The 26,384-nt window shown below is 42.6% G+C and overlaps 1 protein-coding gene across 1 annotated transcript in view; it reads left to right on the top strand.

The window, feature by feature from the left end:
* KIF14 (kinesin family member 14) overlaps positions 1–26,384 on the top strand; it is a 606,238-nt gene that overhangs the window by 324,168 nt on the left and 255,686 nt on the right. The window lies entirely within an intron of this gene.

A 26,384-nucleotide genomic window follows, 5' to 3' on the forward strand; every position in this document is an offset into this window, starting at 1 on the left:
ATGAAAATTAAATTGTATTGTGTTGATCTTATAATAAGTCTTTGCAGAACTGTATGCACTACGTGTTTTAGGTTATCTATTACCTTTCTTCCAATAGGGAACATGGGATGATTCAATGGAGCTAAAAAAGCTCATGCTGCCTCCCTCAACGTTCCCGATAGTGTACATATTTTATATTATGCTCTCTTGGCATGAATTAAAGTTATAAACAATGTTATTTAACAAGTGTGTTAAAGAGGCCTTGTGAAAATAGGCTGTATTTTATATCTAATGTGACTGAAACGTGGATTTCTCAAGATAGTTATTCTGTACTGAGATAACCTAAGATTTTCTGCTTGCACTGTAGTGATACATGTTTGAATGCAGTTCATTTGCTAAATATATTGAACGCTTGGTTCACCTTTATATTAAGTGGCGAGGCATAACTACAGCTTTCCTAGGTGCATGCAAATAAGTTGTTTGGCCACTTCCTTTAGTTACACACATTCATCACTGGGTAGTATCTGATATACCCGGAAATGCCCCAAGACACCTTTGAATATATCCGAGGTGATTCTGCTAGTGTTAAACACATACTCCATCCAAGCATAATCCTCCGCTCTTTCATCCATTGTGCACTCACACATTTTGGGCCTCATGGATCTTCTGTAATAATTTAATAGGTAAAAAAAAAAATCTTTGATCCAGGATTCTTTTACAACTTCAACTGCATAGACCACTGTATTAGTGATCTGGCACCTTTGGTTGAAACCTGTCTAGAGACCTCAGCCTATTCCATGGTTTGGATTCATTTATCATACTACCCTCAATCCTGAATGGGCTGAACAGTACGTTAATTTGGGGTAAGCATTATCTAATCCTAAATAGATCAGGGCCTCATGTACTGCAGTTGGGTGGACTTCTTTGTAGGATCTGTGAGAAAGTGCCTCTTTTGACATGGTTAGCCCCCCACTTTTTTGTTCCTGGAAAATGATGTGGTTTCGATTGTTAGTGCACAGGATCCCTGCCAACCAGGTCCACTGTGCCAGTGCTTCTTCCTTAAACCTGTTTCACATTGGGCCCTTCAGGCCCCCTGTTAGTCCCTAGTAAATGGTACCCAGGGCATTGGGACTGAAGAAGGTCCCCCGGGACCCCTTACCTGGGCTATGCAGACTGTCACTGCAGCATACATGTCTTGGTACAGACAAAACAACAAAGTCGACATGGCACACTGCCTGTGTGCCATGCCAACTAGCCTTTTTTAAGTTATAAATAAGTCTCCCCACTAGCTGGTCCTACAGCACTAAGGCAGGGTGCTCTATATCACAGGTGCGGCATATCTGCATGAGCAGATATGCCCCTACACTATATATATCCATTGTTCAGAATATTCCGATATTGATACTTTTTTCTCAGATCGTTGACTACGTCGGTGTTCTGGAAATATTCTGACTCCAGACACCATATATCATTCTCCAACCTGGCCAGCTGTTGGCTTTTAGCCCCTAGGATGCCTGACTGTTTGGCAATGCAAACACTGTATATCACCCCCTTAAATGCCTCCCTTAACATGGACGGGGTGCTCACCGTGCCCTCATTGTGCACAAAGTATGCGCTTATCTCTGTGCGGAACGCCTCACAAAACACTACATCATGCAGTGCCTTCAGGGGGAGACTCAAAGAGAAGGCTTTGGGAGAGGGGGTGGAGGCGTGGGGCACCATCAGTTCAAAAAGTACTGGGGCATGAGTCGAGAGAGTGTGGGCCATTAGCTTTGCTCTTAGTCTCCACTTCTGGACATCCTTAGATACGAGTCAGTAATTTATTCTTGACCAAGCATTGTGGTGTGACGTGAAGCAGGTGTTCCACCGCGCACCCTCGAATGACTGTCTCCACACATCATGCAAGTGGTTGTCATGTATGAGTATAATGAGAGCCAGTGCTGCACTGAGGTGTGGACATTGTGAGGACCTGGAGCAGTCCAGCTGGTCGTCTAATGCTATATTGAAGTCCCTTCCCCAGAGTATAGCCCCAGGGCCCATGCCGGCGACTAGTTTCTAAAGATCGGAAAAAACTCTGGGGCATCTATGTTTGGACTGAATACAGCAACAGGAACCATGGGCTGTCTGTGTAGAGTGCCTGCTAATATGAGATGGCCGGCTTCTTTGTCTACAAGGGAGCCAGTGAGGCGCCATGCAAGGCCTCTACAGATTAAAATGATGACCCTTCTAGCAAAGTTGGAGTACAGGGAGGTGTGTGTTTCACCGTACCAGGTGAGATGTAACTCCTGGAGAAAGCAGATGTCTATGTAATGACAGAGTAAACAGGTGTGATCCAGCGGCTTACCAGCAACAGGTACTCCAACACTATATACTCACCTGGGTCCATACATACAATTCACAACACCCTGGCAATAACCGCTGGGGTCATGGTTTTATGAACTACTTACCATATCAAGATTAGTTACTTCTGGATCCTAACTAATCTTTCATTTTGATCAAAAAGTTCTTTTCTCTGGTCAATGGACCATTAGTTGAACTAGTTGATGGTGAAATGACATACATCAACTTACTGGCAAATTTTTTAATGATCACAGATTCGGGAAGTGTTTTAAATCTTTATTTAAGAATAATTTCATGTGAACCACTTACAAAGTACAGAACAGTCTCCGTCGCCTCATAGGAGGAAGATTCAAATAATTAATTGTCAAATGCCTTCATTTATACTATGGAATGACTCTTCATGGAAAGGAGAGGATAGAGAGAAAAGGACATAGGCACATAAACAGACCTATAGTTAGAATTACCAAGTATGCTGTTAAAACCATCCTCCTGGCCTTGGGGCTGGGAAAGGTCCCCAAGGGAAGATCTGGCGACCAAAGGCTTCAGGACAGGAATCAGGACAGGACAGATGACCTCTCTATCACCGAAGCTTGTGTAGCACCCCTCTCTTGACTCTCTCCTCGAGATTCTTCCGCGATCATCTTCTAAATTAATTATCTTAAGATATATGGTTCTGCAATTCAAATCTTCTTCAGCATCTCTCGTCACACCGACAGCATCTCGGACTCCGCAGTATTCAGCATCGACGTCTAATCGGGCAGCATCCCGGTCTCATGCTCTGTGCTTCTCAGTAAGCTCTCTAACTAACTAAGCACTACCTCAATTATACCCTACAATATTCACGTACCTCCCAAAAATGTTTCAATAACATGAAACTCCTAACTCCGATTGGACAGGCAAGGGGAGGTGATCATCACACCATGCTTACATATCACTCTTTTCAGTTAGCCCTTTGTTAATAAACCCATCCCCTTATTTTTTTTTTCCAAACTTTATTTCCCACCCGCATTCACATTATTTTTGCAACATTTATAATAGCTGCCACAGTTTCTTCCATTCTGGTGAACCCTTCACCACTTGGTTCCCAGGCCAGGACACTCTGTGGCCTTGGCTTGTATTCAAGTTTGTAGTCATCGTTCCGAATTCACTCTCAATAGTCCTGCGCGGATGAACATTTCAGTCACGTGATTCTGCTTTCTTTTGTCACTCTCGGGAGGCCCAAAGGTGTACTAATAATAAAGTCAGAAAGACAGATGTTATTTAAAAAAATAAATGGTTTCACTGTATCCCACCTATTTCTATTCTAACCCATTTACTTATTAATGCTTTCCCCGCATTAGTAAAATAACTTGTTTTCGTTTCCAGCAAAGCAAATGCCAAGCATGTGAGTTTCAAAGCAGCCATCTTGTTAGTAACTGCGCAAGCGCAAGAAATTCCTCCAAGCGAAAGTACGTCATACTATGTAGATGCAGTAGACGCATGCGTACTAAAGATTTTCAGTGTGCGGCCATTTTAGAATCTCACTTGCGTTACTTGTATGTAAAACATATAAGCAAGCTTCATCTTCTTGTAAATGTAATGTTGTGCATATACAGTTTTACGAAACAAGGTTAATACGAGGTTAGAAGTTACATGAGAGGATTGCGTTCGAGCAAGACTCTAAGTCCTTGCTCCATCAGGCATTCACTAAGTACGCTTTTCTGTGATAATTAAGACTGTGGATATTCCAAATGAGCCATTTTGTCGTTGTCCTATTGAAGTGCTGCTAGTCTGAATGGTAAAAAGGGCAGTCTGTCGTTCAATGTACAGAATGCTGCACGCCCCATGAGTGGTGGTAAATCGCTTAAGGGGCCAGAAAGGGGAAAAGAAGAACAAAACTTTCAATGTAACTTAACCCAACCAACCTGCTTCCCACACCAACCCCCAAACATGATTGAGCTTTATTACCCACCCCCCCTCACCCCTCGACCAACCCTTAACAACCAAAACATCCGAACTGGGAGACCTCTCCGGAGGCGAAGTTGGCCGAACATACACTTCTGCCAGGCAATGGCCGGGTGGCTAAGTGGGATATCAATCCCCAGCAGTATGACACAGTGAACGCAGTATTAACATACAGTAGGCAGGACGCTGCAGAAATGCCCTAGGAGTAGTGCACATAGTAACAGAGCCAAACAGTGGTGGGGGAGTTGTGCAAATAAAGGAATTGGTGCTGTGTCTCTGCAGACTCTCCCCTCTAGTCATTGTTGTTAAAAGTTGCCCCCAGTATGATGCAGTGAAGTGCCAAGAGAGCGCTGCCGCAGTGTTATGTGCTTTACAAACTTGAGGGCTGACTTGCCGTCAGTAAAGAAATGTGGTTTACCCTCCTAGGAGAAATGCAATTTGGCCGGATATTTGAGGGTATACGGGATTTTGGCCTTCCGAACAACTTCCTGACAGGCAGAATCTCATTGACACACAATAATGAGGACTAGAGATTAAGCCTTCCCTTGTTCTACAAGGCTACGCACAAAAACTCACAAAATGAGGACTATAGAACAAACTTAAAACTCTGAGCATCCCATTTGGGCGTCCGGAGATGCTGTTCTGGTCTTGTAATATTCACTTAGGGAGGAAAACGCTAAAGGTTGTAAATACTGCCCTCACCCATTAGATAGTGGCATGCTTCATCATTGGGCCGCTAACACACCCTGCCGCAGACCAATAGTCAGGGGGGCGTGCATATTTTTTTGTTTTAGAGAGAGCATTTTTCTCTTGGAAAGAGATCCCACATGCAAAGAAAAGAGAAAGTATTTAAAACTGTCTAAGTAGCATGCCCTATCTAATTTTATTCTTGTGCCACCACTGGCCGGATAAAAAAAAAATTAAGGAGGGTATATTGGAGAGATTGTCTCCATTTCCCTCACTGCCAGTATCAACATGTTTCAGCCTCTACACACTGCCCATAAGGGTCTCAGGCATTGTTCAGGATACAGATCCCTCTATTTTCATTTATATTATCCCTATCAATAGGTTTTTCCTATGTTTCGGGATAAATATTGATGGCAACTTGCCTACTTATCAACACACTCAGGGCTTGTTCCTATGGAAAAAAGGAAATGGTTTACGAGCATGTTTCTAGAATCTAATGCAATCATTTTAATGGGTATACCTCCCTAAATTAAACATAAAGGGTCATATAACCTTATAGAATCCATGTGTCATTAAAATCCTTCACAATGCGATTCCCGCCCTGTGAAAAAATAAAAACAGCGTTTTTATGTGATTGAAAGCAATAGCAAAGTTGCCTGCCAGGATAACGGTATCTGTCTTACCCGAATTTCACCTTTGCTGATCTCAATACGGGGGCTGAGTAGGAACTTTCACCTGTAGTCACACACTTTATAAAATGCCCCATATATAAAAAATGATAATAGTAACAACTGATACTTGGTAGGACACCTCTCAACTGCATATTCTCACATATGTACTTTGATTGGAGTTGATAATTAGCTAAAACACAATTTCCCAGGACTGTATTGGTGGGTCGATCTCTAATTTTTATACTTTGATATCCCAAGGTATATTTCTTGATCTTCATTCTTGCAGGCTCTTTTTTTAAAAAAGATGCAGAGTATGCCAAAACTCCTGACACCCTGTTAGTATATGATGCCAGGTCCTCTAGTGATTGAATACTATTAGGTATGTTTATCCTTTGCCGCGGAGCATTGTCTGAAATATGACATTGTCCACCGTATTGCTAATATCTTTTCTTTCGGGTTCAAAATCAAGTGAGCCCCCCCCCCGATTTAGTGCCCGCTTACTTCATCAAGGAGTAACGTCTCTGTACATGCAGCTAGCTACCCTTCAACAGTATCTGGTTACCGCTTGGCGTCACCATTATGTCTGTGCCTATCACTAAGTCCCCAGTCATGTGATTCCCTCCGTGACTTCTGTTCTGCCGCTAGAGAGGGGACCTGTAGCGGTCCTTCATGGCGAATGTGGCCGCCATATTGGAATTTGGAAAAGGTCCCTCCTCTTGGGGCTATTCCAGCTTACCTACAAATTATGATAGTCCTCTTATACAGTGTGTGCAAGTGTAGTCATATGTGGTTAAAAAAAAGGAATTTTAGTGGCTGATATTCATATCCTCTGTTACAAAGTCCGCCTCATTGACCCATGAAGTTAGAAACAAAAAATTTAATTTTGGGATTTTTTTGTTCTGATCATGTCAGTCATCCGTTTATAGACCCCCCTCTATTATTGCTATTATTCCAATTCAGCGTTGACTGATGTCTGTCCTCCCTGATAGATGCGGCGCCATATTGGGTTTTGGAGCGTATTCCTTCCTCTATGACCTGTTCTCATTCATCAGTTGGGTTTATTACACTGACCCATTGTTTGGAACTAATATTGTTTCATTATTGTCATATCAGTCCCCTTCTCATGTATAATTATCAGATACTAGATTTTAATTTGTGGAATTGTCAGTATGAGTTAGCAGGTGTTGTTTGAATGGTTTCAAGGAATTGCATCATTCAAACCCCTTTCACTGCTGTTGAGTCTATCTCTGCTCTCTGTGGAATAAAAAACTGCTTACGTCAATTATTGTTTTCAGGAGGAAAGGTTCGTCAATCACCACCCATCTCATATCTTTTTCTTTGTGTTTTTGATTGAAAAAGTGTGGGGTCAATTTGGTCATACTCTTTCTGTATCTGATGTTTCTCGTGTGTTCTAAAATCCTAATTTTAATGCTTCTGGGGGTCATACTCACATATGGATAGCCACAAGGACAAGTAATCAGATAGATGCCGTTCTCTTACTTACTGGTTGTGTGGTCTCATAAGTTCCTAGGGCTATTGTAATCTTAAATCTAGTGTCTTCGTGTTTGTTGTTAAAGGACAGCCTTTGTTAAAACCACAGGCGTAATGTCCAGTGACTGGTGGGAGTCCTTAACATGTTAGTTCAGTTCTATTTCCTGATGTTTGATGTCTGGGTCTGGTATGTACCAAGGTGTCCCTAATGCTGGCACTTTTTTAAAAAGATGATCGCAGGCTTTTCAGGTTCAGCCCATTGGTGTTAAGAATTCGCCAGTTTTTTAATATGATTTTTCTGATGCAGTTGTAAGCGGTGCTAAATATTGTCACACAGAGGTTTCTTCCTTCTGTTTGTTTGACATATGTTTCGAGCAGGGATTCCCTGTTGTTGTTAGCTCATTTTTGGGGGTAGTTTTTTTTGTTGCAGATTTATATAGCGCTAACAACAATACCTTTGGGTCAAGCGCTTTACATAAGCACTAGTTACGTTACACAAGGACACATTCATTTAAAAAAAAGAAAAATGTTGGGGGTAGGCAAGGGGAGATTAAGTGATTTGCCCAGAATCACAGGATGTTGATGTGACCCCAAGGCTCGAACCTTGGTTTTCAGCATCAAAGTCAGCAGCTCTAGCCATCAGACCACATCCTCTCCCCTAGTTACGTTTCACCAGTTTGTTGCTCAATAGTTTCGCTTCTTTTTCTAAATCCTTCGTCTCAGAGCAGTTGCTACGGATACTTAAGAGTTGCCCATATGGCAGGTTTTCCCTCACTGACGTCGAATGGAAACTGTTGAATGAAAGTAGGTTGTTCCTGTCGGTGGTCTTGTGATATACCTCACTCACCAATTTCCCATTCCTAGGTATTATATTCATACCCAGGAAGTGTAGTGACTCTGTGCTGATGGTTGTAGTGAAAAACAGGAAAGAATTTCTGCTGTTAACCCATGCAAGAAAATCTTCTGCTAGGTTTTTGTCCCCACACCATATTAGGAGCACATCGTCAATATACCTTCTCCATATTCATACTGAGTTTGAGAAGGGCTTCTGAAGAGAGTATATGTTTTTGCTTTCAAAATGCGAGACTTACAGACAGGATAAACTAGGAGCGAAAGAACTGCCCATGGATGCCCCATGGGTCTACAGGTTTAAGCTATCACTGTATTGAAAATAATTTCTTGTTAGTGCTCCTTCTGGAAGGCATAGTATAGATGTTCTTGGGGTTTGGTAATCCCAATTTTCAGAGAACAGAATATTCTCAGTGTCTCCCTCTGGGGGATATTAGTATACAAGGATTCAATATGCAAACCTATCACAAGTTCATTCTCTGGATCAAAGTCCAGATCTCTGATCACGTTGAATACTTCCCTAGTGTCCTTCAGATATGCTGGCATCTTTTGTACGATGGGTCTCAGAAAGAAGTCACAAAATTGTGATAGGAGTTCCAGAACCAAGTCTATTCCAGGCACCTTATGTCTGCCTGGTGGAGCCTTGCTGTTTAATATACTTATGCGCTCCACCCTGAGCGCTGGTCTGCGCTAGGGTGCGTTAGTGGCCCAATGATGAAGCATGCCACTGTCTAGTGGGTGAGGGAAGTATTTATAATCTTTTCGGTTTTCCTCCCCAAGTGAATATTACAATACTAAAATAGCATCTCCGAACGTCCAAATGGGATGCTCAGAGTTTTAAGTTTGTTCTATAGTCCTTCTCATTTTGTGAGTTCTTAGGCAGAAACTCATGCCTGGCAATCTGCACCGATATGGTGAAGTCAGGGTAGAAAGAGAAGTCCTTTCACTCGTGACATACAGATTGATGTTCCTGGGAGGCGCGGGCCCAACGTTCGGTGTGCCCTCTTTACAATTAACACTGATGACAGGGCTTCCCAAAAAGCTTGCGGAACAGGGCTTTTACAAAGTCTTTCATCTTGGTAATCGCAGTGCACTGCAGTATTCCCATGCTTATAAAATTGTTGTGTCTCTAGCTTCGAGATCCTAATTTTTAGCCTTAATCATTTCCTCGAATCTTGTCCATATGCAGCATGTTCTTTTTGGTGTCAGCTTGGACATCTTCTGCATTAGAGATGATTTTTTAGATGATCCAGTCTGGTTTCATGTGTGTCCACCCTTTGTTTCATGTGGACTAGGCGGTTTGTGAGGATGTCTTATTTTGCATCAATGGTCTTGAGACAGGTATTCACATCTGCCAGTATCTCCTTAAGATCTTTGTCTTGAGTAGCACTCCCCTCCAGGTACTCCGGAGAGGACTCCGAGCGGGTGCCGTGCTCTGCTTGTCGCATGAGACGCCGACTTTCAAAAGTAAATTTAGACTGAAGTGTGTCATGTTTGCCCATGGTTGTGGCCGGACTGATGATCACAGAATTAGCTGGTGCATCTATGGTCACCACGCTGTGCCCCCTGTCCAGCTGCAGCAATTTCTCTGTTTGTACTAGTGGGCCTTCAGTGATCAGACACATGGCAGGCTGAGTGTCCCCGAACCAGGCCCTGCCACACCCTAAAGCGTCCTTTCACTGGGAGGCACGTGCAGGTCCAGGTCTTGCAGCGGGCACATTCCAGCCAGGTAGCAGAGGTACAACAAGTGCACTCCACGGAGTGTCTTTATTTTGCGTTCCTGTAAGTGTTGCCTCAATCAACATTCCCACTTGTACAGAGAGTAGAGTGGTATTAGCATTGCCAAGTTGAAGAGATTGTTAGGCACTCGCCGCACAGTTTCCCCAGCAGTGATACAGACCACAAACGCCTATGGGCGATAGTGCTCAGCAGTTTTCATCAGCTTTACACGCGTGGTGGATGAATGGCATATGGCGTTCAGTTTATATCAGACCTGATGGTGGAGCCGCACCACAACCTGACCCGGGGGGCACGAGCAGGCTCCGGGATCTCGGGAGAGTGGGGTGTCCATGATGTAGTGTGCGGGCTGCTAACTGGCAATACAGCGGCCTAGAGTGAGCGTGGGCACCAGGGGAAGCCCACGGAAGAGTCACTAGTAGTTGGGTGGCCTGCTGCACAGCTACATCAACAGGAACAGGACCGCTCCGAGTCCAGTGCTTCATGTCCGCTTTTCTGGGGATCTCCAGCCGGGGAGCCGCATGCAGCACAGAGCAATACGGATGTTGCTGCACTGCAAGGCTATTGCAGGTGGGGGATTATCGGGTACTCACAGTTTCGTTGGTGTGGGATCCAGCAAATGCATTCATTGTGGGGCCGTTAGCAGTACGGCTGTCAATGGTAGGCCAGCTTCCTCAGGTGTACCTGGGGAGCCCGCTGAGCACAGGCCCAGCACCGGCCCCGCGTGCCCAGTGGGTCTGCGTGGGCTCGACGCAGAGTCACCGACCCGGTCCCACCGTCCGACCGCCTCAGGAAGCCGACAGGACTAGGTGGCCCAGGGAGCAGTGGCGCAAGTGGCTGTCGGCACTCTAGGCCGTCCCCACACTGCTGCCTGCAACAGACGCCCTACGCTGGCTATTGTAGCTGTCTTACGATGAGGCTGCCCTCCCCCTCTGTAGGCCTCGCCCGGAGTCCAGGGGAATTTACCACCCCACACAGGCCAAAATAACTGCATATCAGCTGCACTGATACAGTAATGGCTGTTCGAGGCATATGAGCTGCAGATCGTACACTTTGCATTAGATCGCCACCTGGTTTTGGGCTCAGATGATTGCAGGTTGTTGTCTTCTTGGAAGAAGTCTTTGTAGTCACGAGATAGGTGACTCCTCCCTTGGACAATACTGCGCATGGGCATTGCCTCCATCGTTAGATTGTTTTTTTCTGCCACTGGGTTCGGATGAAAGTTTCTCCGCTCCGGCTAGAAAAACACTTTTCAGCAACTTCGAAGCGCAAAAACGTCCTAAACTATTTTTGACATAGAGTACAATAACCTTCGACGTCATCCGCTCCATTCCTATCATCGACGCGGGCCGTTGGGCCTATCGACGCCGTGCGGCCTACACCTCATGGACAGAACTCAGTTCAAACGATGCCCGAAATGTCGAGCAAAGTTCCCACATAGCGACCACCACGAGGTTTGCAACCTCTGTTTATCACCGGAACACGGCGAGTCGACCTGCACAGCTTGTGTCTCATTCCGACAGTAGAAAACTATCCGGGATCGGATGGCCCGTCGACACGAAATGAGGAGATCAGAACCGGAAGATATCTTAGACGACGAAGTTCCACTTGTCCCCGAAGAAGATTCGCCTGATCTCCAGATCGTATCAGAGGCAGACGACTTAGATGACTCCATTCCATCGGATCAGCGCATGAGTACTACTGCCCCTGCACCACATACACCGCCCAAACCGAAGGCAAAGGTCAGCACTCCGCCCAGAGGGCCCAGTCGAGACCGAATACCTGCTTCAAAAGCCCCGCCTTCCGGCCCGGCTCCGAAGAAACTAACTAAGCCTTCTGGTGCTTCAACACCGAGCAAGCCGCATGTGCCAACTCCACCTATTCCTTCAGCACCAAAACCCAAAGATCCTTCGACACCGAGGCCAAAAGCCCCTTCGGCACCGAAGCCTAAAGACGTACCGGCACCGAAACCTAAAACTGCACCGGTGCCGAAACCAGTCCCGGCTCCGAAGCCGTCCACTTCTAAACATAAAGATGCAAAGCCAGCGTCCGACGCCTCGAAGCAGACGAGACCAGCTTCTGCACCAAAAACACCCTCTTCAGTGCCAAAAACCACGAGGCCTGATTCCGAGGCTCATAAACCCTCAACCACGCCTACCAAGCTGATAACAACACCTTCGGCACCGAAAACTTTGTCACAGGACGTTTTACCACCTCCCAAGGCTAAAGATACAAGGCAACCTCCGCCGGAGCCGAAAAAATCAACGCCTAAGAAGGTTGTAGATGAGGAAGAACTTTTTACACCAGATCCTCGACAAAAGAAGATCTACTTAAACCCAAAGACAGGTCATATAGGTGCTATACCTCCTAAAAAGAGACCAGCAGATACTCCACTCACACCTGTAGTACCTGCCAAGAAAAAGGACTGTGCTACGTCTCCTATGCACCCTCTCTCTCCTATTCCTCCTTCCTCTCCTGTTCTTCCTCACGTTTCACCTCAAGTCTCTCCTTTACATTCTCCAGTATCCTCACATTCACCTCAGCATACTGATGATGAATACGATATAGGTGGAGGGGAGGATATAAGAGAACCTGATACATACCCTGTAGATGAGGGTATATGGGATTTTTCTAACCCCAAAAATGTACCATGGGATTTTACAAACCCACAAAATGTGCCAGACATTCCTGATCCACAGTCATACCCAACCAAACCTTCTCCTCCAGAAGATAATATTGGTTTTAGTCATCTCTTAAACAGAGCTGCTGTTTACCATGGAGTGCCAATGCATTCTGATGACATTGAAGAATAAGGGGGTCATTAAGCATGCTCCAGAAATCTTTAAAGAGCCTGTACGCAATAGAATAGTAAATCCCAGAATTGAGAAGAAATATAGGCCTGCACCCACAGATCCAGTCTACATTAAAGGACACCTATCACTAGATTCATTAGTTGTGTCCAATGCTAGGAAAAGGGCAAACTCTCAAACTTCTGGTGAAGCGCCCCCACCTGACAAGGAATCCAAAGTTATTGATGCGTCCGGTAAAAGAATAGCTGCACAAGCTACAAATATTTGCCGTATAGAAAATACACAAGCCCTCCTCTCTCGTTACATCAGGGCTCATTATGATCAATTAGAGAAACTACTTGAGCACCTGCCAGACCAGTATAAAGATCAGGCAACAGACCTTATACAGGAAAGCAAACTAATATCCAATGCCCCTATAAAATGTGCACTAGATGTCGCAGACACAGCATCTAGAGCTATAAATACCAGTGTCGTACTCAGGAGACATACGTGGTTACGTATTTCACGGTTCAAACACTATTTTGAACCAACCATTTAATCAGAACCAATTATTTGGCCCAGAACTAGACACTACACTTGAAAAGATGAAAAAAGACACGGACACCGCCAAGTCTATGGGGGCTTTACAGTCCACACAAGCTAGAGGTTCCTTTCGTCGCTCCTTCTATAGAGGAGGCTCCAAGCAAACTGGAGCAGATACTACCACATCTTTCAAGTCACACACACAAACATCCTCTAACAAGGGATATTTTAGAGGAGGATACAGAGGCAACAATAGCAAAGGAAGAGATCGCGGTAACAACAGCAACCGATCCTCTTCCGCAACAAAACAGCGACTTCCCTCTGCTCCCCCAACAGCATTCCACTCCTGAAGGGGGCAGATTAACGCAGTTCCTGCCTGTCTGGCACTCCATTACAACAGACAAGTGGGTAAGACAGATTATCCCACATGGCTACTGCCTAGAACTTACAGCAACCCCTCCGCACATACCTCCCAGGCAGCGTCCAATGTCCACAGACCATCTGACTCTGCTTCAACAAGAAGTTCTATCACTTATACAAAAAGATGCTATTCAACTAGTTCCTTTCGAAGAACAAGGAACAGGGGTTTATTCGCTGTACTTTCTAATTCCTAAGAAGGACGGGACACTGAGACCAATTCTCGACCTCAGGCCCCTCAACCAGTACATTCAGTCAGATCATTTTCACATGATCACTCTGCAACAAGTGCTCCCACTACTGCAACAAGGCGATTTCCTTTCAACACTAGACCTAAAGGACGCCTACTTTCACATTCCTATACATCCTGCCCACAGGAAGAATCTAAGGTGGTTTGTAATACAAGGACAGCACTATCAGTTCAAAGTCCTTCCCTTTGGAGTCACAACATCACCTCGGGTGTTCACAAAGTGCTTAGCAGTAGTAGCGGCACATCTCAGAAGACAGCAGATTCATGTCTTCCCTTATCTGGACGATTGGCTCATAAAAGCCAAATCATTCAACCAATGTGTCCAACACACACATCAGACAATTCAAACATTGCACAACTTGGGGTTCACAATAAACTACACCAAGTCGCACCTGCAACCTTCGCATGTACATCAGTATCTAGGAGCTACAATAGACACTTCAACAGCCCTAGCATATCCAAGTCCAGCCAGGATACAAAACATTCAAGCCTTAGTTTTCACTTTTCACCAACAACACTCTCTCCAAGCCAGAGTGTTCATGAGACTAATAGGCATGATGGTATCTTGCATCTTCATAGTACCACACGCAAGATTGCAAATGCGACCATTACAGGAATGCCTAGCACAACAATGGAACCAGGCTCAAGGTCAACTAACAGACCTGGTGTTGGTGGACAGCCGCACACATCGCTCTCTGCAGTGGTTGAACACCAAAAACTTAACAAAAGGGCGGACGTTCCTCGAGCTGTTCTACAAGTAGTGCTTACTATAGACGCATCCCTCACAGGATGGGGAGCCCATCTCTTACAACATACGACTCAGGGTCAATGGAACAACCAACAAAAACAGTTCCATATCAACCATCTAGAGCTGCTAGCAATATTCTTAGCACTCAAGTCGTTCCAACTTCAAGTACGGAACAAAGCTGTCTTAATCCGGACGGACAATATGACAGCAATGTACTATATACAAAAACAGGGGGGGGGACATTCTCTGCAACTGTCCCAGCTCGCACAGAACATTTGGAGATGGGCCATTCCTCAAAACAGTATTAACACAACAAAATACACCTGGGGGTCACAGAAAAGAGTCAAAACAGAGTGGATCACAACGCCAATGCTACACAAAAGACACCAGTGAGGACATCATCCGTGTTAGTAAAATGCAGGCCACGTTGAGGCTCAAGAGCATATGGAGAAATAGTTTCCATCAGAAGCCACACTGTACCGCCCTCTTTCTCATCATTTGGATTCTCCTCACCCAGGAGACAAAACGGCCGGTCAGATGTTACCGTGACCGATATGTGTGAGGTAGGGGGTGTTGTATATGGTACAAAAAATTATTAGACGTGGCTACTGTAAAGGCAGTGTTAAAGTGGTAAAAGAGTGTTAAGTGAGGGAAGATATAAAATTAGGTGATCAGGTGGACAAACAACATTTATTAGTGTCTCCCAATCCCTAAGGTTTAAAAAGCAAGTGTAAGTGCGGGTTTTAAATAATCACCGCGCTCATTAGTGGTCAACATGTTTCTGCATAATATTGAACATAGTTTCAAAATGCATTCTTCAGGACCGAAAAATAAAAACACTGCTGCTTAGATTAAAAAAAAATAAGAACGATATCACCTGACCTTCAGGTATATACTCAACCGTATACTGTTGCATCACACGGTATTCGATCCACACGGCAAGACAGACAAAATAGAAAAAGAACATGAATATGTCATATTCCTATGGATTATATACTGTGATGAGTGCACATTCACATGTATAAAGACAAACATTGCCAATTGGCAGACTCACCCAAATATGATGGTTGAGAGGCTTCACCCCACCTGGCTACAGCGCAGGTATGAGGAGCACCGCTCTACAAAGAATTCACAAGTAATATCTTTAGAGCAAAAAATCAAAAAGTAAATGAGTTCACACTGTGGCATATTGCTCTAAACGTCCTTCACAGTCCACATTAGTGAAAATGTGGACCATCCCACTAGTACTCGACTCCACCCGTCCGATAATGACAGACCAGGTCTTCCGCAAAATAAGACTGCACTATTTCTTTTCTAAATCAAAACAAATAAGTACTGTCCCCGAAGACAACAATACGGGATTGAGAAAACCCTCCAATTTTAATCCACCTGCCGCTGTTCTACCTTCGAAAGTTATGACCTTCGAAGCGGCAGTGGAGAGTGACATTAATCGCATCTATAAAACAGAGACTAGACCTTTCATGAACCTCTCAAAGGACGAACAGCTTGCTCTACGTTCATTAACATCTAACGATAAGATCATTATCAAGCCTGCTGATAAAGGTGGAGCGACAGTCATCTTAGATACTGAGACATACCGAAATGAGTGCATCCGGCAACTGAGTGATCAAAAGTCATATCTCCCATTGAGAGAGGATCCAACAGAGAAATTGCAAACCAAAATTAACAACTTGGTAGAGGAAGCAACAGGTGAGGGATGGATAACGCCCCAAGAGGGGTGCTCCTCATACCTGCGCTGTAGCCAGGTGGGGTGAAGCCTCTCAACCATCATATTTGGGTGAGTCTGCCAATTGGCAATGTTTGTCTTTATACATGTGAATGTGCACTCATCACAGTATATAATCCATAGGAATATGACATATTCATGTTCTTTTTCTATTTTGTCTGTCTTGCCGTGTGGATCGAATACCGTGTGATGCAACAGTATACGGTTGAGTATATACCTGAAGGTCAGGTGATATCGTTCTTATTTTTTTTAATCTAAGCAGCAGTGTTTTTATTTTTCGGTCCTGAAGAATGCATTTTGAAACTATGTTCAATATTATGCAGAAACATGTTGACCACTAATGAGCGCGGTGATTATTTAAAACCCGCACTTACACTTGCTTTTTAAACCTTAGGGATTGGGAGACACTAATAAATGTTGTTTGTCCACCTGATCACCTAATTTTATATCTTCCCTCACTTAACACTCTTTTACCACTTTAACACTGCCTTTACAGTAGCCATGTCTAATAATTTTTTGTACCATATACAACACCCCCTACCTCACACATATCGGTCACGGTAACATCTGACCGGCCGTTTTGTCTCCTGGGTGAGGAGAATCCAAATGATGAGAAAGAGGGCGGTACAGTGTGGCTTCTGATGGAAACTATTTCTCCATATGCTCTTGAGCCTCAACGTGGCCTGCATTTTACTAACACGGATGATGTCCTCACTGGTGTCTTTTGTGTAGCATTGGCGTTGTGATCCACTCTGTTTTGACTCTTTTCTGTGACCCCCAGGTGTATTTTGTTGTGTTAATACTGTATTTTGGGGCATGCACCTGGTTGGTCGGTAAACTCGCCCTCAGACCCTACTCTCATTGTTTGTTGTGTGCATTCCTCAAAACATACATCTGCTAGCAGAACACCTTCCAGGAATTCACAATCAGATAGCAGATCTGTTAAGTCGGCAGTCACAACAGATTCACGAATGGGAACTACATCCACAAGTTCTTCAGCCATAATGCCGCCAGGTTTCCACACCCACTGTCCGAAGGCAATGAGATATGGATGAATTGGTCCGGCAGATTTGCATACGCTTTTCCGCCTCTCCCACTCATTCCACTAATAGTGCACAAGCTCAGACAACAGTCTCTCAAACAGATACTAGTAGCTCCCACATGGGCACGCCAGCCGTGGTTCACCACACTACTAGATCTCTCTCTGGTTCCACATCAAAAGTTACAGCTCACACCATCACTGTTAACACAGCACCATGGAGAAATCAGACACCCAGACCCAAACCAACTGAATTTGGCGATCTGGCTCCTGAAGAATTAGAGTTTGGTTATCTAAACCTACCACCAGACTGTATGAATATCACCAAAGAGGCTAGGAAACCCACTACCAGAGCGTGTTATGCTGCTAAATGGAAAAAATTTGCAATCTATTGCAAAAATAATGACATTGATCCACTGGATGCTTCCATCCAAAATATAATTTGTTACCGTCTACAAAGGTCTAATTTGGCTTATTCTTCCATACGCCTACATCTTGCAGCAATTGCAGCCTATTTACAAAACAGGCAGCATCTATCTCTATTCAGAGTACCTGCTATCAAAGCATTCATGGAAGGATTAAAAAGAGTAATCCCACCCAGGTTACCACCTTCTCCTGTATGGAACCTGCACATTGTCCTTACAAGACTCATGGGACCCCCTTTCGAGCCTCTACATAAATGTGAACTGCAATTCCTAACATGGAAAACAGCTTTCCTTGTTACCATTACCTCTCTCAGAAGAGTAAGTGAAATACAAGCGTTCACTATACAAGAACCATTTTTTCAAATAAATCCTAATAAAGAGGTTCTTAGGTCTAATCCAAAATTTCTCCTTAAGGTTATCACTCCTTTTCACCTAAACCAATCTGTAGAGTTACCTGTGTTTTTCCAGAACCCAGTCTCTGTAGCAGAAAGAGCTTTACACACATTAGATGTTAAAAGAGCTCTTTTATACTACATAGATAGGACTAAATCCTTTAGAAAGACAAAACAGTTGTTTGTATCTTTCTCTCCTCCACATAAAGGCAACCCCACCTCTAAAAGTGAGATTGCAAGGTGGATTGTAAAGTGTATACAAATCTGCTATCAAAAAGCTAAACATACACTAACAGTTCCTCCTAGAGTGCACTCCACTCGCAAACTAGGAGCCTCTATGGCTTTCTTAGGAAACATACCACTAGAGGACATATGTAAGGCAGCAACATGGTCTACACCACACACCTTCACAAAACACTATTGTGTTGATGTGCAAGCCAAGCAGCAAGCTGCAGTAGGCCAAGCTGTCCTTAGAACACTCTTTCAAACTACTGCAACGGATACAAGTGACCACCGCTAGGGGAGAAACTGCTGCACAATCGATGCAAAGTGTACGATCTGCAGCTCATATGCCTCGAACGGAAAATGCTACTTACCAGTATGCATCTGTTCTTGGCATGTAGAGCTGCAGAGTCGTACACGCCCTCCCGCCTCCCCGGGACATTTATCCGTTCCAGTTTTCATCTTACTTACATGCACACGCATGTACATCCTTTTCTCTTTACTTCTACTAACTCCATCATTTCCCATCATGGCAAAAAACAATCTAACGATGGAGCCGATGCCCATGCGCAGTATTGTCCAAGGGAGGATTCACCTATCTCGTGACTACAAAGACTTCTTCCAAGAAGACAGCAACCTGCAATCATCCGATCCCAACACCAGGTGGCGATCTAATGCAAAGTGTACGACTCTGCAGCTCTACATGCCAAGAACAGATGCATACTGGTAAGTAGCATTTTCCTTCTGCCGCTGCCACTGAGTCAGGAGGGCTACGACGAGCCAAGTGTGTCAAGGATGTTGTAGGATTTGGAAATCCGGCAGGCAGAGCCTCTGTAGTAAGCTACGATTTTTGCAGGCCAGCTAGGCCCGCCCTAATTTCTCCTTTTCTTTTTAACACCATCCTCTAGGTTTAAACATTGACAGTGGAACAGGATGGAGATACCTACATAAGATCCACATTATTCTTCTATGTGATTCATAGCGCCTCAGTGTTGTGAAAAGTTGTCAGCATTAACATTTTGTAGTGGTCTTAACAAAGAACAGTCATTGTATTTTTTCATGGGCAGCTTGTGTATGTACGACTTGTAATGAAAATATATTAGAGGTCCCTGTTCTTTTGTCTCCTTTTATTTGATTTGTTTCAGGTTTGAATGCCGATACCGCCATTACACTTTAAATTCTCATCTGTCCTGTTCCCTCCCTTGTATTCTCCTACTGCTTCTTTTTGTTTCCCTCCATTCCATCCTCCCCTCACCTCCCACTGGTCCTGCTCTGCATTACCTTTGTGTTTTGCACCCCAACTGTCCATTAATCCATCACCCGATCATTGTCTGCAACAGATTTGTTTTACCCCATTTTCTTGCCTCCTTGGCTTATTTTTGTTAATCCACCCTTCTCTTCTTCTTTCTCATTTTTGGGAGGATCCCAGTAGACCTAAATAAAAAACAGTTACTCTTTGTTTTTGTTACAAATTTTCCTATATCAATGTTATTTTCAATGTTTATGTATGCTTCAACTACCTTGTGTTTAGGGTTTGTTCTGTTTTTTGTATAATTGTTTCTCTGCCACCTGGGATCTAATCACAAGGTTGTGGGGATTAAGTTTTTCTTTCTCTAAAAATAAAATATTATCTACTATTTATCTTGACAGCTCATCCACTTCTCTGTACCATATTTGTGGTGGTGTTGTCTTACATTTGCATGGCTTTGCAAAGTGCCTTTGCAACCTCTGTTCTTGATAGACCCTCCCTCTCCAATGCCATCCGGGAAAGAAACCAGAAACACATGTCTGCCTCTTCAGATCAAAGTTTTTGTTGGCACATCCTAGTGTAGAATTTAGTCGTTCAAGCTTTTACCAACAGAAGACCTAATGCTTTCTCCCCAAGGAACCTCTACACATGAGTCTTAAGGTAGTTGATCCTCTGGTTTAGTATTGCATGCATCAAATTCTTCTCAGCACATGGTAAGCTCTTTGAGAGCCTTCTCTATTATTCAGCATTTTTTTTAATTACTTAAAAATGGAAAGAACATATGCAACTGAAGACTAAGAATACATCTAGATTGAGTTGACAGGCAGCCAAATTGATGGGTATGATAATATTTATCCTCACACATGCTTGGCTGTGGTCAAGCAAAGCCATAGGTGATATATTTGGGCCAGCATCACAAGACAATCTCATCAAGAGTTCTGAAAGTGTTGTGACTATAGATGATCTGACTCCAACAGGCCTCACCAGCCAAGTAAATCACAAAAATACTTGTGGCCTTCTATGGTAGGAGTACAGCAGCGGAGGAGACCCTTTTCTGTCGAACCTAAGCCTCTTTAGTGGTCTGAAACCAAATGTTCTCTGCACTGCCCGTGTGGACGAATATTGGGATTCTGGAAGAGATGGCGATAGACTGCTTTGATTTATGGGTCCTTTATTTCAACACATAGTTGCACTTCCTCCTGTTATATAGAAAAAACATACTTTTGCCACCACACACCCACACAAATTTTGGGAACATTCGTTTGGCTCTGTTAAAGAAAAGAGTTTTACAGAATGTCCCATCTTTGGAAAGAGCAGTGTTACTACTTCTAGTAATTTTTAATATCCCAAAAATGCAGTGGTCTCTGGTTGATCCTGGATCTGCATTTACTGAATACATTTGTCAGGAAACAGACTCAGGGTTTGTTTTTGCAGACCTACAGGATGTATATTTTCATGTCTATTCAGGTGTCCCATAAATGTTGATAGTTTCTAGCAGTCGAAGTGCTATCACTTGGGTTAAAGTAGACCTCCAGAGTTTTTTTTATGCGATTGCTGCTATTGCTGCACATCTTTTTGAGGCAGCTAATGCTCACCCTTCCTTCACTGGATAATTTGTCAACCACGGTGCGATTTACCAAGATGAGTTTGGAGTACCTTCAAAGGTTTGTCTCTGAAGGTTTCTATGTGAATGGGAAGATTTCTTGTTTAAGTTCTGATACATCTCTTCATATATTATAGGGTTCGGTCTGTGCCAAAGAGGTTTGCTGTAAGCCTGAGCAACAAAATCTCACTCAGCTTTTTCCATGGAGTTTCCAAGATTGAATCGCTGTAGGTGGGGGGCAGTCTGCATTGGATGTGTGTGCTTCATTTTGCTTTCTGGCCATTCCCTATCATGCACAGAGTGCAATTATGGATCAGCCATCACAAGTCAAAGATCACCCTGACTGCTTCATCTGTATATTCTGGATCTCTGTCGTTAGTCTCATTAGAAGCTCCCACTCAGGGAAAACCTCCTGTCAGAAAGGGAACTCAGTATTCCAACTAAGCTTGAACATTTGTATGGGGTTTACTCTTTTTACATAATAAAGTTATGGAATTGCTTCTGGCAGATGATCTCCCTTGCAGATGAAGAAGATTTTCTGAATGATGTTCACATAGGAATGTGAACGTTCTCTTAGCAGATTGATGGACAGTTCTCCAGCTTGTACCGGGCTGCACTTAATATAGTTGTGTAGCAGAAACTTTAACCTTAGCATGTACCCAACAATTGGGTTCTCCCCATTCAGTCATTGATTACCTGTTGTAAGGTGTGCAGATCACTATGTGTGCATTGATTGATGGACAGTTCTCCAGCTTGTACCGGGCTGCACTTAATATAGTTGTGTAGCAGAAACTTTAACCTTAGCATGTACCCAACAATTGGGTTCTCCCCATTCAGTCATTGATTACACCTAATTCTGTTGTAAGGTGTGCAGATCACTATGTGTGCATGACCATGTTTACCTATTGCAGGTTCTGGTGCTTACAATTACATGGGGATTCATTTTGGAACATTTGCTTCCTTATTGCAAATGCTGATGTTAAATATAGTTTTTTTGCACTCATTACCGTGTCTAGGAGGTTGTTGAACCCAGACAGTTATGTGAATTCCTATACAGTTTGTGTCCTAAAGAAAGTCTGTTTTCTCATGAAAGGTGGAATCTGAATTCTGTCTTGCACAGAATCGTACTACCTTCTTTTATCTGCTTCCTCATCCTATGAAGGTAGATGAATACTTCTTTAGGTTGTATCTGCCAAGGACTGAAGGCCAACTCTTTGTGACTACTCTGGTGTTTAGAAGGATCACAATGGAGACTAAAAGTATTCTATCCAGATGGCTTGTGTTCACTATTAAAATAAGTCATGAAACGGATGCAAAGATATTGGCAAGGGCAACATTATTAACTCTACGAAAGGTATATCTGACAGGCAGGCAGCAATTTGGTTCTTGGTTCACATTTTCACAATGCATTGCCTCAAATAATAAAGCAGAAGTGTGTTCTGGATGGATAGTGCTCCAGAACCTTTGTTGATATATATATGTGTGTGTGTGTGTGTGTGTGTGTGTATATGTGTATATATATATATATATATATATATATATATGTATATATATATATATATATTCTAGAATTCTGTACTCTTGCACTAGCACTTCATTATATTGATAATATAATTTGATTAGTTTTTTGAATGAATATTTTTTAAATTTGATTGATCTTTACATGCATTACGGGTTTTAACAAATCGGCACTTGCCATAATCAATCAAGTTTCATTTTATGAATTCTAATCTGCAAGTTTCTGTCCATGTCCACCTATTAGAGGTTTGAATTTTGTTACCATATGCAGTCGTTTTGTTGATGCTTTGCACACTTCCATCCTTTCAATGTATTTTTAAACTTGTTGGGCTTTTTAAAACTACTGACTTTAAATTCCCGATGCCTGCTGGGGCGCGTTATGTGAGCAAGCTCCTTTACGGAGTGAAACGCGTCATGGAGGACACTGGTCTGGCGCTTTCACGTTGAAATAAACAGATGAAACTGTTTACACGAATGTTCGTGACTCTGGCTCTTCATTGAAGGATTTCAATTTGGGGAAGTGTCCTTGCCTGGTGTAGTCCGCCGTACCATTGGCTGTCAGGTTCTACAGAGATATATATGTATATATATATATATATATATATATATATATATATATATATATATATATATATATATATATATTCCACTGAAAAAAACCATAGGTTTGACACCAGTTATAGTTAGCTGGAAATTTTACTGATATAAAACCAATGAAATTCCACGTTATAGTTAGTTGGACTCACTATAACTTGCGCGTGTAATGCACTGCTGATGACATCACATATTACATCACTCATGACATCACTCATGACACCATCCAGTGAATGTGTGTCTTTCTGAAAAATAAATATTAGTGAGTAATGTTTAAATTTTTAAATATATGTATTAGTGTTTCACTTTGTGTATAAGTAGCTGCATGGGTTGGTGAGTAGGTACATGTGTATGTACATGGGTTATTAGATGTTTTATTAGTATCAGTATGAGTGTTTGTATTGTTTAGTGTGGGAATTACTTACAACATTGATGCATGAGTGACAGACTCTTTTTTTGTATGTATTTTGAAGACTACATATGTGCAGGACTGTATGGTTGAATAGTGTGTATATGTGTATGTTAGTGAGTAAATGACTGTCTCACTAGTGTTTTAAACAGTAACTACATATGTTTTAATCTAGAATATGTGAATATTGATGCATATAAGTGAGTGTATGTGAGAGTAAGAGATTGTAAGAGTTCCTGTTTACATAAGTATGTGTTTCGAAAAGTGATTGTTTAAGAGAATAAATATGTGTAATTTTCAATAGAAGTAAGGTGGTAGTGTATGTATTGCTCTGTATGCGAAAAAATGGATGTTTAATAGTTTATTTGCATGTGTGAGTATGTGTGTGAGTAACTTTTGGATGACTGTCGGTGTGTAACAGGAAGTACAGGTGTATCACTTCACATGATGAGTGAGTATATGTATGAGTGACTATATAGAACTGTTGGTGAATGAGTGGGTGTGTATATAGATGGTGGAATTACTGAATTGGTTGTAACTGGTATGGATATCTCTTTTTTTTGGAAAATTTTAGTTTCTTTTTTCTTTTTTTTGAATGTTTTTCAAGGGTTACATTACACTGAAAGGAGATCTGTTACTCTGTCACAAGGATGGTGTCATCAATGATGTCATGAGTGATGTCACTGACCATGTCATGAGTGATGTAATATGTGATGTCATCAGCAGTGCATTACACGCGCAAGTTATAGTAAGTCCAACTAACTATAACGTGGAATTTTATTGGTTTTATATCAGTAAAATTTCCAGCTAACTATAACTTTTGTCAAACCTATGGTTTTTTTCAGTGAATTTCATAGGTTTTGTAAATGCTACTTCCTAACTATAACGTGTGTAAAACCTATGGTTTTTTCAGTGAATTTCATTGGTTTTTAAAATGCTAATTCAGAAATATCTCGTGTATGCAACCTATACTTTTGTCAATAAAGTTCTGGCAATATTTTTTTCGGAAACAAGCCGTTTTCTTCACTGTTCAAGTTGCATAGACACTCCTTGTAAAGCGATACAGAATTAGAAAGTCTGTACCTTGCCTTTTTTTGAACGCATTAAAATTTGTCTGTAAATAAAAAATAGCCTTTCTAAACTTCCGTGCGTGACCCGGTGTGCGCACTCTCGGCAACAGTTCTCAATAAAATGGATATCGCATTTCCAGGCTTTCGTGTGCGACCGAGTGCGCGCACCCGCCTATATATTTCGTGAAAACTTTGCAATTTGAACTTATTGAATTTCTTCATAGACTCATCAAAGAACTTATACTACGTCAAAGAGACTAAACCTAGGCTTCTTTTTTATTATTATGAAAATTTTCATTAAATGGAGCCGAATGTCTTTTTAAACTTTCGTGCGTGACCGAATGTACACACCTTGGTATTTTTAAAAAAAATATAAAAGGTTTTATACTTTAACAATTGTATGCTTGAATCGAGCTCAGAAGATGTATTAAATCCGGATGTGTTTGGATTTACTCCTTTTCACGTTTTGAAAGTTCGCTGAATTAGACCGCTACTTCCAAATGACGTACGTGACTAGATACTGTCACCGCGTACACGTCCTGAGACGCGCATGTGAAGTCATGTGACTTGAAAACAACACTTCCAATTGGTTCTTAGTAGTTTCTATTCTGCAATTTACACGGAGCACTCCACCCACTTCCCTCACTATCTTTTCTACTCTCAAAAGAGAACAACGTTCAACATCTTTTGGAAGACTTTCTTTTCACGCGATAATGTGAAATACTGAGATTGTTACAGGATTTTCTATCAGATATGTGTTCCCATTGATGTTGAAGCACTAACACCGTGGAAAATTCCACCGATAGCAGTGATATTTTTAACGCCGAGCACCGGCGATTTTTATCGCTTAGAAGCCTTCCTATTATGAAGGTTTATCTCCTAAGTCTCTGATTCTCAAACTGTGCAACGCGGCTCCCCTGTGTGCCGTAATGAGGTGCTAGGGGCGCCGCGCACATTCTAGTGTGACTAACCATCCATAAATTCCACGGACATCTCTACCCTGTTATCTGCAATTGTGAGCATCAAAAGGAGCTGCGCTACGCCCCTGTGAGAGGCCTCACTCCCACTGCTGCAACGGCTTGGCAGTCCTCCAGATGCACAGGAACAGCCCCTCCGATCCATTGAAGTTCTGTGTCGGTCTCAATACCACTTACAAAATGAAAATAAGCACTGAAGAATATTCAAGTATGTAGTACTCCTCCTGCTACAGCATACAGAATGAATTCTATTACCTATAAAAAAGTGAAACACCCACGCTACAATCATATAGAACACTTCCTCTAAAGAAGCCTGTGAATAACTTTAAAACATCAGGTTAACCTTTTTTTACTCTCTCATCATTGTTAAAGATAAATATTTACAATACTATATTAAACAATGCCATGGTTGTTGCTTTTTAATTTTAAAAATCTTGCAATCTTTCACAAACCCAATACTCATGGCTTCTTTTTCGTGACAAAAATCTTGCAATATTGTTCGAAATTGGTTCTCTTTGGGTGATTCTCTATTCACAAATAAGCACAGAGTCGCAATACTCTGTTTAGTTTTTGCAGATAGTGAAGGATAGGTAGTGCAGACTTTTGTCCCCTTTGTAATCCGTCATGCCTATCTCTGCCCCGTTTGTTGGTAGTTGGTTCAACCCGGACCGTTTATTAGAGGTAGATCGTCCGA

Source organism: Lissotriton helveticus, chromosome 1_1, assembly GCF_964261635.1.
Source record: "Lissotriton helveticus chromosome 1_1, aLisHel1.1, whole genome shotgun sequence".
In the NCBI taxonomy this organism is placed as follows: domain Eukaryota; kingdom Metazoa; phylum Chordata; class Amphibia; order Caudata; family Salamandridae; genus Lissotriton; species Lissotriton helveticus.